At 43.2% G+C, this 16,831-nt stretch overlaps 1 protein-coding gene across 5 annotated transcripts in view; it reads left to right on the top strand.

Annotated features, from left to right (window-relative positions):
- The window catches only part of LOC120868631 (BLCAP apoptosis inducing factor), a 35,683-nt gene extending 20,738 nt beyond the window's left edge, over positions 1 to 14,945 (top strand). For all 5 annotated transcript variants that reach the window (XR_005722271.1, XR_005722269.1, XR_005722272.1 and 2 more), the window contains one exon: positions 14,784 to 14,945. The gene's annotated coding sequence lies outside the window, so the exon portion shown is untranslated. The remainder of the gene's footprint in view (positions 1 to 14,783) is intronic.
- The last annotated feature ends 1,886 nt before the right edge of the window (positions 14,946 to 16,831 follow it).

Below are 16,831 nucleotides of genomic sequence, written 5' to 3' on the forward strand. Positions count from 1 at the left end.
GAAAAGTAATAATCCATTTTCAGCCTCCCTGAGAGCACATACCCAAATTCAAAAACTTTTGATGAGAAGGGAGACAAAAATCCATTAAAAACCAGAGAGAAAAGGAATTGGATATTTAATGTATCTGAAAGCGGAAGCCCCTCTAAGCTAAAAAACAACAAAGTACAAGAAGGCAAAGACCAACCAACTTGACCACATCAAAGGTAAGTATTTCCAAAGTCAAACAGTGTCACAAACAGAACCAAAAAGCAGAGCGGATGAACTGTTTGCAGATCTATAATGTGTAAAAAGATGACACACAAATCCTTAACAGTAAAAATAACCCTCACCCTTACCCAACAGATAGGCATGTCATTCACCTCAACAGCATACAGAAGATAAAACAGACTTGACTGAAATTTTTTTGAGAAAATAATTCAATTTCAGTAATAACAGGAAATCAACAATAAAAACACAATAAAGAAGCACTAGTTTTCACCAACAAATTTGGAGAGGGGGAAGTTTAAGAATACTCAGTGCTGATGAGATACAGTCAGACAGGCACTAAGTACAAAGGGAACTGTGAATTGGTATAAACTTTTTGGAAAATAATATGATAGTCAAAGAGAAGGAGAGAGATGGAAGTTTCAAGCAAGAGCCAATGACCTATATATTAATACAAAATTTGAGTGTCTACTTTGAAATCTGCCTGCAAGGCTGGAGGATCTGGGTTTTATCCCTGAGTCGGAAAGACCCCCTGGAGAAGGAAACAGCAACTCACTCCAGAATTGCTGTTGGGAAAATCCCATGGACAGAGGAGCCTGATGGGCTACAGTCCATGGGGTGGCAAAGAATTGAACATGACTGAGTGACTAGCACTTTGTGTCACCCATAGTGCTGGGTGTTAGAATGTGAAGATAAATAAGGTATATTGTCTGCTCTTGGGCATTAGGTCAAAGAGATAGAAAAACACACAGATTCTAAAATGATATGTAGTAAGAAGGCCAGAGATATGCTTGGGACATGGGCAAAGCATGGAGCAGCCGAGATGGGTGGTGCAGGTATGAAGCTTCATGGAAGTATCCAGGGAGGTTACTTGTCTCCGCTTCCTCTCTCTGGTTACTTGGAGACATTTAGAGGTGCGAGAACCAATGAAGAGATGATTGCTTCAGTCCAGGTAGAGAAGGCAAGGCTTGAATTAGGGTCGGGGCAAGAGGATAGACAGAAGGTAAAATTAGGAGAAGCTGCTGACCGACTGGTTGCTGGGTCAAAGAGTCTAGGATGCCTTCCTTGTTTGTGTCTTGGGTGGATGGAATACTCGGGAGGAAGAGCAGGCTTAGTGGTGAGAAGAGGATCGTTGAGCCCAATTTTGCACAAGTTGAATGAAAGGTGGGCATCCAGGTAGAGATGGCCTGTGAGAATCTAGGAGAGAGCTTGGACCCCAGCAGAGATTTGAATGAAAGATTCATGTTGTAACTGATGGCGACTGTAGCCATGGGCTTTGTTGAGCTGTCCTTGGAGAAGGTTGCAGCTGAGAAGAGAAAGGAGGGTCTAGGGCTGAGAATCTTTCCCCTGTTTAAGCGTGGACAGAGAGAAAAGCCCACAGAGGCAAAAGAGACAGCAGAAAGAGAGGGGGAAAGCACCTGGAGCCTGTGTTGGCATGGAAACCCAGGGATGTGGAGCATTTCCAAGAGAGAATAATCAGTCAACAGAAGAGAAAAGCCAGTTAGATAGGGACAGAGGGCCCACCACACGGAGCAATTAGGGGCCCCTCAAGCCCCACAGGAGCAATTCCTGTGAGAGGTGGGCCTAAAGCCCCCACAAGGTGGGCAGAGGAAAGTGAAAGCGGGGCACAGCAGGCAGCATGGCACCTGTCCTGAGGAACTTGGAATATGAGGGAGAAGCTGCAGAGAATTTCTGGGCTGGGCTGAGAGGAAGGCAGAACGGACGTGATGGAAGAGAGGCTGAAAGGGCTGTCACCTAAAGTCTTCCTGTCTGTGTAAATCAGAGGCAAGATCAAAGGGCATGGATGGCAAAAAGGAAAAATGGCCATAAGTGACCTTGACTAGAGCTGTTTCCAAGAAAGGCTGTCTGCCAGTCTGGAGCTCACAAAGGAGGTGTGGGCCTCTTCCCAGGGGGTAGATGGAGAACTCAGAGAAGTGCAGAGTTCATGGAGCAGAGCCAGACACTGAGCTGTGACCGACATTTCAGGGATGGATGCAGGGATGCTGCTGAGGACGCTAAGCAGGGAGAGGTGGGGGGTGGAGAAACGGCTGAAAAACTGGGGGCCCTGGAAGTCCAGGGAGGAGAGAACGTCCAGAGGTCAGCATGACCATTAATGTGCCAAAGGCACAGAAGTCAGAGGAGATGAGAGTGTCCCTGGTCTTTGGGGACCCTGGCCATAGCAGCTTTGGGGTAAGGGGCAAAACCCAACTGGGTGGGGGTGATCTAGAGACTGGCTGAGAAAGCAGGAGGGGAAAGGGAGACCTGAGGGAACAGAAGTTTCTAGAAGGCACTGTCTCTTACACATGGACATTTGGAGGGAGGAGGGCTATACAAGGACACAAGAGCAGGGACAGGTAATGAAAGGGGCCCCCGGAGCAGTGGGATTAAGTGTATAGGTGAAGGGATTAGTTGTGTTGGTGGAAAGGGGCAAAATTAAATCATGTACATTTTACCAAGTAAGCTGATCCCTGTGTTTTTCTGAAGGTTGTTTTTCTGCCCTCTGAGTACTGACTGCAGCTCTAATTAGCAGTAGTTTCATCCTGCCTCGTGTTTGGGGCTGTGTCTTATTCATTTTTGTACCTTTCAGTACCTAGCAACAGGCAGCGAGCTAGGTAAAGACAGAATAATTATTTCCTGCTTGAAATCAAATGTCTGAAATGGAGGTTCAGAATTTTTTTTTTTTTTTAACCACAAAGATTCTGTGACTATTCCCAAGGAATCAACAAACAGGGAAATGAAAGTCAGAGTTGAAGCTGTCTATATGTGAGGCTGTCTGAGTCTCAGGAAATGCACTCTGCATTCTGGTGTGGGTACTGCTCTTCATAGTTTTTAATGGTGAGGTTGTGAGTGTTGTCTCATCTGCTCATTGCAAATCCACCCTCCTGTCCTTACTGAGGCAGACAGAGCCCACTAGCCCCATTTCACAGATTAGGAAACTGAGACCTAGAGCGGCAGGATAGAAGGAAAGAATCATGAGCAATGAAGTCAGTGGGGATAGGTCTTGAATGCTGCATTCAGGGTCTTCACACCACTGCCTGTCACGTCTGACTCTTGGTGACCTCATGGACTGTAGCCCGCCAGGCTCCTCTGTCCAGGGATTTTCCAGACAAGAATACTGGTGTGGGTTACCATGCCCTTCTCCGGGGGAGCTTCCTGACCCAGGGATCGAACCTGTGTCTCCTGCATCAGCAGGCGGATTCTTTACCACTGAGCCAGCCACCTGGGAAGGCCAGTATCTCCTACACATTGAGTAATTTTAACTATTTCTTCCAAAGTCAAGAAGGAACCTTGGTCTAACTGGTTGCGCTTGGGCCTCATGCCATCCCCTGATAAAAGCTGGATGGCAAGAGGCAGGGCCTGAAGGAGGGGCCTCTGTGGGTTCTGTGTGAGAGTGTCCCATGTCACACCACAACCATGTAAAATGGAGAACAGGAAATCTCCCTGAATGTAACAAGGGCTGGTAGAGGGCAGTAAGGAATGCTGAAAAGCCCGACACCCCCACCCTCAACCCCAGACATCTACGTAAGAAGTAACCCGACAGAGGCAGGCAGACTTGTTTAGGAGGCCGTTGTCCAGATAAAAGTGGGAGAAGTCTGAACTCAACCAGTGGAGATGGAATAGATCCAGAACTTAGAGGAGATTAAAAACCAGAAATGATGATTAGCTTTTAGGAGGAGAGATAGAGTGAAGACAAAGGCTCCTGTGTGTCTTGGGTAGACAGTGGGCAGACTCCTGTGTATCCTGGGAAGATGGGGAGTGAATTTGAGGGGCAAGACAGTGGTCTCAGATACAGCCAAGGGGTCAGGATCATAGTCAGATGGAGCCCAGCAGGCTCTTGAGTCAAGGGTCAGGGGCTCCGAAAAAAATTCTGCTGGGAGTACTGGCCTAGGGCCATGGCCACTCAAGTAATAGGAACCCTGACAACGAGTAAGATCACCAGAGAAAGAGTGGGACGGGGCCCAGGGCAGAATCCTAAGTTACAGTGACACTTGAAATACCAATCAAGGTGTGGGTAGGTGACAAAGGAGAAAGAGAAGGAAAGGCTTGAGACATGCGACAAACAACCAGGAGAGTGGGTTGCCATGGAAACCAAGGTAGTGAAGGGTTTCAAGGAGAAAGTAATCAACACTGTCAGATGCAGCAGAGAATTCCAATAAGATAAAGACAGACTCCCCCCCAACCCCCCGCCGCCCCCGCCTTTGGATTTGATGATTAGTAAGCTTTGGATGACCTCAATAAGAGCATTTTAGGGGAGTGGTGGGGTAAAACTTGAATAATGTTGAGATTGGAGGGGAGGTGAATTCGTCACTGAGAGTTCTTTGAGGAGGCCAGAAGGAAGACTTGGAGATGTGAAGGACAAGAGTGGGGAGGTTGAGCATAGGAAAGACAGGAGCAAGTTCATAGGCTCATATCCACTCCCAAATGCGATAAGTGTTGTTTAGTGACAAAGTTGATTCATTCCACATATTCTAGTTTACCACCTGTTTGTGCCTGGCAGTGTGCCCAGCATTGTGGATTCTGTGGTGAATGAATTGAAATAGGCAGATTTCTGTTCTCGTAGCATTTATATGATAGTAGGGGAGAAAGATGTGAACCACGTAATCACACACACAAATATGTAATTTCCAACGTTGACAGAACACGCTCTGAAAGAAGGGTAGCGAGTGCTGGAGGATGTACAAGGGCCCCTGCCCCAGGCCAACTCCAGAGGTTTCCCTGCTGTGACGCTTGAACCAAGCTATTAAGGGGACAGCGTTCATGGGACTGAAGAGATTCGAGAAGAGCCTTCTGGCCAGAGGGACCCGCCTGCCTGTGCAAAGGGAGGCGCACTGAGGCCAGAGAGGCAGGCAGGGCTGGGTGGGCAGAGCTCTGGAGGCCAGGGCTGAGCTCCTGTGTGCCTCCCGAGAGTGAGGGAAGCGTGTTCGAGACCTGCCTGAATATTTCCTGTGATCTGAGACTGGCTGGCCCCTGGAGAAGTCATTAGAGGAAGCAGAGGTGGACGTAGCGAGACCAGTTGGGAAGTTTCTGTTGTCACGGTGGACAGGATCTGGACAACACATTCTGGTCAGTCTTGGAGCTGGATGGAAGGAAGATGCATAAGGAGAGGAGGTGTTCCAGATGACCACCGAGTTTAGGGCTTGCCTTACTGGTGGTCTGGCAGTGCTTTCCTCCAAACTGGGGAGCCCTACAAAGAAATGAGGTCTGTGAGGCAGACCCCCAAGTCTGGTGGTAAACAGCTGAGACATGCAAGCCAGGAGCTGGGGAAGAGGTGGTTGAATGCATGGACCTGGAACCCAGAGAGAAAAATCACAGAGACCGTTTCAGTACTCCTGCGGGATCCTGAGTGAAAATGTGAACTGAAGTGGTATCAGGTTTCTGGAGCATTCTGAGGGGATGAGGGAGGCTGAGGAAGAAGAGGCCAAGCACCAACATTTGGGGGCCTGTAAAAAGAGAGAAAGATCTTCCTGGGGCACAGAAAAGAAAGAGTGAGAGAGGTCTTTCAACAGAAAGATGGAGTGGTCAGCAGTGGTTATGTGCAGAAAGGTCAGAGGTCAAGGGAAAATCCAGGAGCTCTTCTGAGGTGCAACTGCCCAATCACCATGGCACCCCTGGAATTGGGCGGTGTAGTGTCCCTGCCGATTGGTACCCCCCAGGGCCCATGGGAGACCTCAGGGGACCATAGCAGAGGCAGCCTGTGTAGGGGGTGATTAAGGAGAGAAGTGAAGGACCAAAGTCTAAGCCCTTTAAATTAAATTTTAGTCTTCAAGGAAAGAGCAATACTGGCATACAGATATTCTGAGGGAAGGGAGCCTGAGTAATGGAGTAATTAAGGATAGAGACAGTTAGTGAAATGAGTTCCCACAGGGGTTGGGTTCAAGTGTGGTGGTGGATAAATTAGTTTGGGGCAATAATGTATATTTGACTGAATGGGGCAAAATTTAATTATTTACCTTTTAGAGAGTATCTTGATCTCCATGTTCTTTGGGGAGCTTTTATCTGACCTGTGTACCAAATACAGCTCTAATTAGCACCATTTTTATCCTGTCTCAGGGCTGGGATCATGTCTTATTATTTTTTGTGTTTCTCAGCACCTAGCAACAGGCAGTAAGGTCTTTGGGTGCCGAATCAATATTATCTGCCTTGGAATGAAAAATCTGAAGTCAACATTCAAACTTTTTGACCAAAAAGAATCGGTGATAATTCTCCAGAAGTACAATGTGGGAAAGAATTGGTATAAAGTCCTGGTGGCAGGAGTTTGGGGTGGTGGGGGGTGGAGAGAAAGTATAAGAATCAGCTGTCTTCATCTTTATACGTTCTGTCCCATTTATGCATTTCACATTCATCATCTCATATGAACTTCACCTCCCCCCATAAGAAGGAGAGCATTACCTCCCATCATAGAGGAGGGGACAGAAACCAGAGGAGGGGAACTTCCTCTAGTGGCCCAGTGGCCAAGAATCCACCTCCCAATGCAGGGGATGTGGATTCAACACCTGGCAGGGGAACTAAGATCCCGACAACTAAGCTCACACACCGCAATGAAGACCTAGCGTAGTGCCCCCCCCAAAAAAACAGAAGGAAGTGCCTTGCTGACATCAAGCACAAATAACAGGAGCTGGAGTCTACCTCAGTCCGTCAAGGATCACAGTCCTTTCCACAATCAGGTTGAGCTGAGAGAAAGAGGAGGAGTCTGTGAGGTCCGGGTGGAGACGCTCCACCTGGACATGTGCAGAAGGCTGGAGGCATGCTCCAACAGGAGACCGGATATTAAAGCATCATATCAAACCTCGGTGATAACATCTGCAGTGCTAGCACCAGAGCAGATAGCTCATCCGTCTTAAGAAGCCTCCCTACCTCGTGAATGATACACGCATTCTATATTTACACTGAAGACTTCTGTGTTTTTTTTCAATGTGTGTCTTTAGACCCATCTGAAATGTATTTTCATGTTTAGTGTGACACAGAGATCTAATATGATCTTTTTCCGAATGGATAACCAGTTGGCTAAGCACCATTTATTGTCCCAGCACTATCTTTTCTCCCAGTTCCCTATGTCTACACCCTATTCAGGCCTGTTGATCTGTTAGTCTACTTCTGGGCCAACACCAGATTTTAATAAGCAAAAGCTTTATCTTCCGACCCGATCAGGTAAGTGCCCCTCCCTTCCTGGCCCTTTATTCTTTTTTTAAAAGTATGTTGGTTGTATCGCACATTTACTTTTTCATGCACACACTTTAGAATCAGCTTGTTGAAGTTCCATGAAAATCCTGTGGGAATTTTGAGAGGGACTTCACTGAAGGGAGAGATGACATCTTTGGGATATCCGTTCCTCCCATCCGTGAACATGGTATCTGTCTCCATTTAATCAAAGTCTTTATTTGTTTAGTTTGAATTTTAATGCCTTTTAATAAAGGTTGGTCGATTTTGTCGTAAAGGTTTTTCCACGTTTCTTATTAGGTTTATTCCTGAGAACCTTATCAGTTATGTTCCTTTTGTGAGTGTAAAAGGCTTTTCTTTTTTTCTTTTTGCTTTCCAAATTTTAATCAATTTACTAATCACGATGCTTCATTCACTGACACACTCTCGGAGTAAATGTGCTTTGTCCCTGGGTACACAAACAAGAACACAGCACACATATAAAGTAGAACTAATTGACTGGAAATGAATTAGAATTTTTGAATTAAAATTTAATTATACAAGTAATACATGAATACATTTTCCTTTCAATAAAATTAGAGTATTACAGATAAAGAAGTCTCTACTGAACACCCCCCACCCCCATCCTCCACCAAGACCCCTCTCCCCCTGCTGAGGTAACTGCTCTTAGGTTTTTGCTGCTTATCCAAAATGTTTTCCAAAGCCCACTGAAGCATTTCTTCTGTTCTCTTTTTGTGTGTTTGTTTACACAGACATGGTGTGTACAAGCTGGAGGTGTTACTCAGTTTAGCAAGCCCTGTGAGACTCCTGGTATAGCTGACACACTGGGCCACAGAGTTCCTTGCCACTGGCAACTGGCAGCCCTAGCCAATTACACTGTATTTGATTTCCTATTTCCTATTGATTGACTATTAAAGCGTTTCCAGTGTCATTCCATTAAGACACACCTGTAAGAGCCTCTTAGGATTGCTCATTTTGCACATGTACAAGTATTTCTCTGGGATAGATACTTAGAAATGGAACTGATGGGTTGTAGGAAATGCATATCTTAAATTCTAATAGAAATTTCTAAAAATGTTCTCCATTTGCTCCTTTCTCCTGCTCATAGTGTGTGTGTCCATTTCCCCAGATCATGTCCAGGTTTTCCATTTTTAACCAGTGAAAAATAGTATCTTGCTTTAGTTGGTACTTTTCTGAATTACCTACAAGGCTGAAGTCTTCATGTGTTTACTGTCCATTTTTTGTCTTTTTCTATTGATTTTTAAAAGTTCTTTATGTATTTGAATATTAATAGTTTGTCATGTATATTGCAGATGTTTTCTACATTGTGATGTGTGTCATTTAATTGTATAGTACCTTTTTCCTTTTTGTCTCAGAGAAATTTAAATTTTGATACAATCAAATTTGTCAATCTTAATGTTATGCCATTTTTGCAGTCTTATTTAAGAAAGCCTTGCCTATGTCAAGGTCATAAATACTTCCTGTATTTCCTTCTCAAAAATTTATAGTTTCTACATACATACATATTTAAGCTCTTATACTATATCTAACAAATAAATTCCTTATGCACAAATCTTAGGATCTAACTTTAATCCCTTCCCATTCCCCCTAAATGGATAGGTAATTGTCCCAACACCATTTATGGAGTAATGTATCATTTCTCCACTGATTTATAATTGCTGTCTCTACCTGATACTAAATTCCAATGCGGGTCTATGTGAGAGCTCTTTCTTGTCCACTGATCTATTTGTCTACTCCTGAGCTTGATAATATGCTTTGCTAAGTGATGGGACAAATCCCACCCTCTTTGTTGTTTTTGTAAAATTGTCTTGGTCATCCTTGGATATTTGGCCTACCACATGAATTTTTAAATAGCCTGTCAAGTTTCAGGAACAGTTTTGCTAGTATTTCAATTGGGATCACATTGAGTCTTGGATATCTTTCAAGAAAATTGACACCTTTTTCATATTTGAATCTTTCTCCCAGTGCTCCTTGCTCTGTCTCTCAGTTCTGGTCATCTTTTATGTCTTTCAGAGAAGTTTTATTTATTTATTTTAACTGGAGGCTTTCTCTAGTTAAAATCTTGCATTTTTCTTGATAAATTTCTTCCTAGGTTTATTACAGGTTTCATTGGCAACTGTGAATAGGATCTCCTCTCCCCTTGTTTGTTTGGCCCTTGTTTTTCCATATTTCATTTCAACCTGTTTACTAATCAGTGGGCTTGACTTGCAGGCACACCCGCAAAGTGAACATTCTTCCTCCTTGGGCACAAACATGCAAGCACAACCAGACTTGCAGAGCCGGCATAATTGGCTGAAAATAAATTAAATCTTTTCAGATTAGACTTTAATTAAAGAAGTAAAGCATGAATACATTTTCCATTTAAAAGTAGAACAATATGAATGTAATTAACATTTCCTTTGGTCACCTGAGATCCTGGTCCCTTCCCCCTCCACAGAGGTGACCACTGTTCAGAGTTTTATGCTTTGCCTTCCATAGTAAATATATAGATAGTATTGATGGAGGTATTTTGAATAAATTATACCAAGTCATAGGTCTTATACTATATCCTGCATTTTTCATTTAATCTTATATTTGGGGGGAGTTCCCCAGGTTAGCGATACAGCAGCCCCTGTTCCTGCTTTTTAACAGCTGTCTGCTTGGTATATAACTCTTTCTCACAACTATACTGTTTTCCCTTCTCTGATATCCATAGACCAGAGGGTTCCTCCTCTCTGCCCACTATCATGACGAATACTGCCAGGAACACCTTGGCACCTGCCAGCCCCTGAAATGTTTCTATAGGGTAGGATCTGAGAGGAGAACTCTAGCCTCTATGGTGTCCACTGTTTCGGTTTTCATAGACACAGCCCAGGTCAGCTTCGAAAGCTGCTGTGCCAATTTAAGATCCTTCCACAAGTAAATGTCAGTCTCCCCTTTTTCAGACCATTGACAACTTTTAAAGCTTGTGGATCTGATGGATGATAAAAAGTGGTTTCTTCTTGGTTTCATTTGTGTTTTCCTGGTCACACCATGGTCTCCTCCCAGGTTTCCTGGCCATTCTTATTTCCTCCCGTTGGGGTCATCTGTGTCATCTCCTTTGTCCATCTTTCTTCTGTGTTGTTCTTTTCTTCCTGACTTACAGGATTTCTTAATTTGGTATATTAATTCCTTGTCTGTTCTATGCGTTGCACATAATTCTTTACCATTGTGACCCTTGTCATTTTAACTGTATTGTATCTTTCATCATAGAACTTTTCATTTCTATGTCAAATTTAGAATCTCATCTTGCCTTAAGAAGGCCCTCTCTGTACTAAGATCACAACCATTTCCTGTGTTTTTCCTAAAGCTTTTGTAATTTTCCTTCTTGCATATATTATTTTATTATTTTCACATTTAAGTCTTTATTGAATATGAAGCTAATTTTAAGTGTGATATCAGTGCTTAATTTTTAAAAATGTCAAAATTGATAACCAATTTTTCCAATACCATTTATTGGATAACCTGTCATTTCTTCAGTAATTTAAAATTGCTGCCTCTACTTGACACTAAATTCCAATGCAGCTTTATGTCAGAGCTCTTTCTGGTCCACTGATCTATTTGTCTACTCCTGAGCTTGATAATATGCTTTGCTAAGTGGCAGGACAAATCCCACCCTCTTTGTTGTTTTTGTAAAATTGCCTTGGTCATCCTTGCAAATTTGGCCCACCACATGAATTTTTAAATAGACTGTCAAGTTTCAGGAACAATTTTGCTAGTTTTTTAATTGGGATCACATTGAGTTTTGGATAAGTTTGAAGAAAATTGACACCTTTATCATATTTGAGCCTTCCCCTCAATGCTCACTGCTATATCGCTCAATTCCAGTCATCGTCTATGTCTTTCAGGCAAGTTTTATGGTTTTCTCTAGTTAAAGACTCAAGTATCTCTTGATAAATTTATTCCTGGGTTTATTACAGACTTTGTTGTCAACTGTGAACAGGATTTCCTGTTCTCTTATTTGTTTGGCCCTTGTTTTTCCATATTTCATTTCAACCTGTTTACTAATCAGTGGGCTTGACTTGCAGACACACACGCAAAATGAATGTTCTTCCTCCTGGGCACAAACCTGTGAGAACAACCAAACACACAGAGCTGGCATAATTGGCTGAAAACAAATTAAAATCTTTTCTGATTATACTTTAATTAGAGAAGTGAAGCATGAATACATTTTCCGTTTAAAAGTATAACAATATGAATGTAACTAAAATTTCCTTTGGCCACCCTCCCAAGTCCTGGCTCCCCTGCCTTCCTCACCATTTTATGTATCTCCTTCCATATAAATGTAGAGTATTGATGGAGACATTTTGAATGAGTCATCCCACTTTATAGAGATTTTACTGTAAGCTGCATTTTCCTTCCACCATATATTTCTAAGATATACTCAAATTGATACAAATAACCCTTGCCGGTTCCTTTTAGTAGCTATGTTATATTCATTCCCATGAATGGGCCACATATTTCCTTCCTTAAGATCTGTGTACATTTAGTTTTATCTTTTCTTTCCTCCTTCATAAGCAGTGCCACTGAAAACAGCCTCACACTTGCCTCTTCTGTAATGTTTCTCTAGGGTAGTGGTTGAGAAGTGGAATTTTGCTTCTCAAGGTTCCCATGTTTCTAGTTTTAGATATTACCAAAGTGTCCTCCATAATCTCTGTACCATTTACACTTCTAGCCAGAGGGTATGAGAGGATTCCAATCCCCACACAATAAGTAGTTGTTTTAAATATTTGTCAATTTGATGGGTGAAATTGAATCATTTTTTAAAGTTTATACATACTTGTTTGCTAGTGAGATTTTCAGATGTGTATTAGACATTTGTATTTTCTATTTTCTGAATAATCTATTTTTGCTCATTTAAAAAATTAAGTTGTTTGTCTTTATCTTACTGAGTTTATGAGTTTCCTAATATACTCTGTTAATCTTTTGTGTGTATGTGGCGGGGGGGGGGGGGCAGTTATTTACTTCCAGCTTGTCTGTTGTCTTCCGATTTGTTTAGGAACTTTTGTTAGAAGTTATCAATTTTGACATAACCAAGCTTATTTTTTTTCCTTTATTCCTTTTATTTATATATCGTGTTTAGGCCTCTCTTACTCCTAAGGTTTAAATATATTCTGCATTCCTTTCTAGTAATTTTGTTTTTATGTGGGTCTTTAGTGCATTTGGAATGTATGTTTATGATTAAAATGAGATACAGTCTAACCTTTCTCCAAATGTACAGCTGATTATTACAACATGATGGATTGACTAGTCCATTCTCTCCACTGAGCTGAGATGAAACTCCCTCACACACTGAATCACCATGTCTAGGTAGGTCTGAGGCCCTTGTTCTGTTTCACCCGTCTGTGTATGTCTGTCTGCATCAGACTCTCTCACCCACCGTAGCTTTAGACCACCTTTTGATACCTGTTAAATGAAATGCTTCATTTCATTGTGCTTCCTTTTCAGTTATCTCTGCTAACTATTACTGCACATTAACTCCTCTTCATGAATTTTAAAACCTGCTTGTCAAGTTCTGTGAATTTAAAGATTAATTTGGGGAAAATCGACATTAATACAATACTAAGACTTTCAATCCATGAACACAGAAGAGCTCTACACTTATTCTGATCATCTCATCTCCTCTTCAGTCCCATTTTATGGTTTTCTTCATAAAGAACCTACCCATTTCCTAATGTGTTTATTCCTATACGTTTTATTGTTGTTGTCAATGAGTTATCTCCACTTCCCCCGCTTTGTTTTTTCTCTCGCTTGCTCCATTTTTTAAAACCTACTAATCACTGTATTTCATTCATAGACACACACAAAGTAAACGTTCTTCCTCCCTGGACACAAACACGCAAGCACTGCCAAACACACAGAGCTGACATAATTGGCTGAAAATGAATGGGAATTTTTCCAAATTAGAGTTTAATGACACAAGCGCAACATGAATACATTCTCCTTTTTAAGAAACAGAACATTGCAGATCTCAAGTCCCTTTTGGCCACCCACTGCCATCCCATTTCCTTCTTCTTCCCCAGAGGCTGCCACTGCGATGGGCTCAATGTTCACTTTCTAAAAACTTGTAAATACATAGTAGGTACCCACAGGGAATTGTATGGTATCATTGACTCAAATAATGAGAATTTTATCTTTTCCTTTTCACTTTTCATTGAGAGTCAGTTTTTGTATTGACCTGGATTTTATTGATATTATTGTTACCAAATGGAATGTCAATATTATCCATCACAACATGAAAGTAAAGACATGGAAACTGGGAGACAGCAGTGGAGGGAAGCGGGTCAGAGGACTGACAGGGACGCAGGGGAAGGCACAAGAGCATCTGTGGACACACAGTGGAGTCAGTCAGGAGTGAAGGGGAAGTAGATTTCTTAAAATTAGACCATAATTCAGAAAGATACGTGCACCCCAGTGTTCACTGCAGCACTGTTTACAATAGCCAGGACATAGAGGCAACCTAAATGTCCATCAACAGAAGAATGGATAAACAATGGATATTACTTAGCCACAAAAAGCAATGACATTGGATCATTTGTAGAGAAATGGATGGACCTAGAGTCCATCATAGAGTGAAGTAAGTCAGAAAGAGAAAAACAAATGTCATATTTGATTTTGTTCAGTCTTTAAGTCGTGTCTGACTTTTTGCAGCCCCACAGACTGCAGCACGCCAGACTTCCCTGTCCTTCACTCTCCCTTGGAATTTGCCCAAACTCATGTCCGTTGAGTCAGTATATTAACACATAAATGTAGAATCTAGAAAATGGTACTGATGAGCCTATTTGCAGGGCAGTACTGATGAGCCTATTTGCAGGGCAGAAAGAGAAACGCAGATGTAGAGAACAGACATGGACACAGGTGGGGAAGGGGAGGGTGGAGTGGACTGGGAGGTTAGGATTGACATGGCTGATGTACAGTGACCACCGTGTGTACAACAGGTAGCTAGTGGAAACCTCCGTAGAGCACAGGTAGCTCAGCTCGGGGCTCTGTGGAGACCAAGATGAGTGGGGTGGGATGCATACATACAACTGATTCACTTCATTGTACAGCAGAAACTGCACAACACTGTAAAGCAGTTATCCTCCGAAAAAAATAAAAAGATTACCAGCAGAGGCATTTGACAGCTCTGATGGGAGAATCAAGGAGGGAGGGGAGCAGCTTCCAAGTGACCCAAAGCCTCATCTGCCACATGGGACATTAGTGGGTCTTATGAAGTAGAAATCGGGTGTCATAAATGCTGGTCCGAGAACTCTCATGACCCAATTTTGACTAGGGTCTTGTTCGGGGACATGATTCGGCAGCTTTAAGGAAGCACTTTCCTCCCTGATTAAAGAGATGCATCTGGAAGGCTTTATTGGCCCTGCCCCTTCCTTTCTGCTTAGGTGCTGTTGGGTGAAAACATGATGCTTGGAGCTCTGACAGCCGTCTTGTGACCAGGAGGGGAAGGCCAGGAGATCCAACTCTGTGCTGACTCCAGCTTGAACACCTGGCACCACTGACTTCTGGACTTTCTTTGAAATAAATAAAATGTTCTTACTGTTTAAGTCACTCTTGGGTGTTTTGTTAGCTGCTGGTGAAAGCAGCCTTCCTAATACAAGGGATCTAAGAGCTTCTTAGAGCTGGGAGGTGACCCCAAGGAGCAGATCACATATTCTGAGGTGAGAGTTTGGGGATGGCAAGAAGGCTGCTCTTCTATCTTCTTGTTAATATGTGGACAGTGTTTGCCTCTGGGTACTTTGCGTACTTAGCAATTTTCTAAGATGTCCACAAATTACTTTTGCAATTACAGAAATGCAAAGACCCAAATTCTTAGGAGATGACACATGAGAGAGATAATTTTAATACAGGAAAAGGAAGGGCCCAGAGCTTAAAAGAAACTTCCTGGGTAAAATCCTAGATAAAGAGTTGGATTCAAAAGATTTGAGAGCTGCAAGATTGCGGGGAGGGCAGTGGAGCAGGCAGAGTGGGCATGGATCTCATCTCTTACTGGGTCCCTGTATGGCCAGCAGCCTCCGTGGGATACACCAAGGACAGAAATGAGTCCAGCATGGGTGGGGCGCATGAGGGGTGTGAATGCAACTGGAAGGAAAGCAGTGACTCATGTGTCGGGCTGAGGAGTCTGGGCTTTTATCTGAAGACTGCCACAGCTGTCCAGGTGAGAAGGGATGCAGGGCTGAGCTGAACCACAGGGCAGGTGGGGAAGAGGAAGATTCAAGATACAGAGGTAGAGGGGCTTCTCTGGTGGTCCAGTGGTTAAGAATCTGCCTTGCAATGTAAGAGACCGGTTCTGTTCCTGGTCCAGGAAGATCCTGCATGCTGCAGGGCAACTAAGCCCACAAGCCACAGCTGCTGAAGCCTGTGCACCTGGAGCCCGTGCTCTGCAACAAGAGAAGCCACCGCAATGAGAAGCCCGCTCACTGCAACTAGGGAGTAGTCCCCACTCTGAGCAACTGGAGAAAGCCCTCAGCGACGAAGACCCAGTGCAGCCAAAAGTAAATATATATTTTTAGAAGTGAGATGGTTAAAAGAGCAACATTAGAGGTAGAAATAGGAGGCCTGAGTCCGACAAAGCACAAGAGATGAGAAAGAATGAAAAGTTGAAGATGGCCCCAGTTTGCTGGCCCAGAAACTGCCACAAACAGAGCCTTGCCAAAATACAGCTTCTTTTATTTCTCCATGATCAAGGTCACTCTTACCTGCACCCCTACCCCTTTCTGTTCAGAAGCACAAAATCTTTTCAGTTCAAGGTAAATGCAGTTGCATCTGGATGTTTCCTAAGTCTCTCTTAAGCAGCACTCTTGGTCCGCTTCCAGCTTCTCTGCTTTCCATTGCCCCTTCCCTTCTCCTGAGGGTGTGTCATGTTCTGGGATCTCCTGTTTTGACCTGGTCCCAGGGTGTGCATCTATCTGATCCTAGATCACAGGCTCTATCAACTGCCATCCTCTGAACCAGCACGTCACCCCTGAATCCTTGTCATGACCACAAAGCATTTTTAAGTCCACCAGCTATACTCACCGGCTATACTATGCCCTCATCACCCCTACCTTGCCACAGGGACTCACAGGACCGTGTAGGACATCCCAGGCCCATCTGTCAAACACCTCCTCCCATCAAAGCTCTCAAGTTCTCCAGCCCTCACTGGGAGGTGTTGGTCTCCTGGGAAATACCATGAGAAACCAGACAATATTCCCTTCTACTCTGGGATACTCCCAGATTTCTTTCAGGAGATGTAGCATCTACTGTTGGTTCTGTCTACATGTGATTCCCCTCCTTTAGATGGTCAGAATTTTATTCCTTCCAGGCAGAAGGACAGCTTCTGCATTATCCCCGTTTTATGTTCATGGTATCAGTTTTCAGTTCTGAGTCCTCTGAGTTCTTTTTTTTTTATTTATTTATTTTTAATTTTTACTTTACAATTCTGTATTGGTTT

Source organism: Oryx dammah, unplaced genomic scaffold (genome assembly GCF_014754425.2).
Source record: "Oryx dammah isolate SB20612 unplaced genomic scaffold, SCBI_Odam_1.1 HiC_scaffold_10, whole genome shotgun sequence".
In the NCBI taxonomy this organism is placed as follows: Eukaryota; Metazoa; Chordata; class Mammalia; order Artiodactyla; family Bovidae; genus Oryx; species Oryx dammah.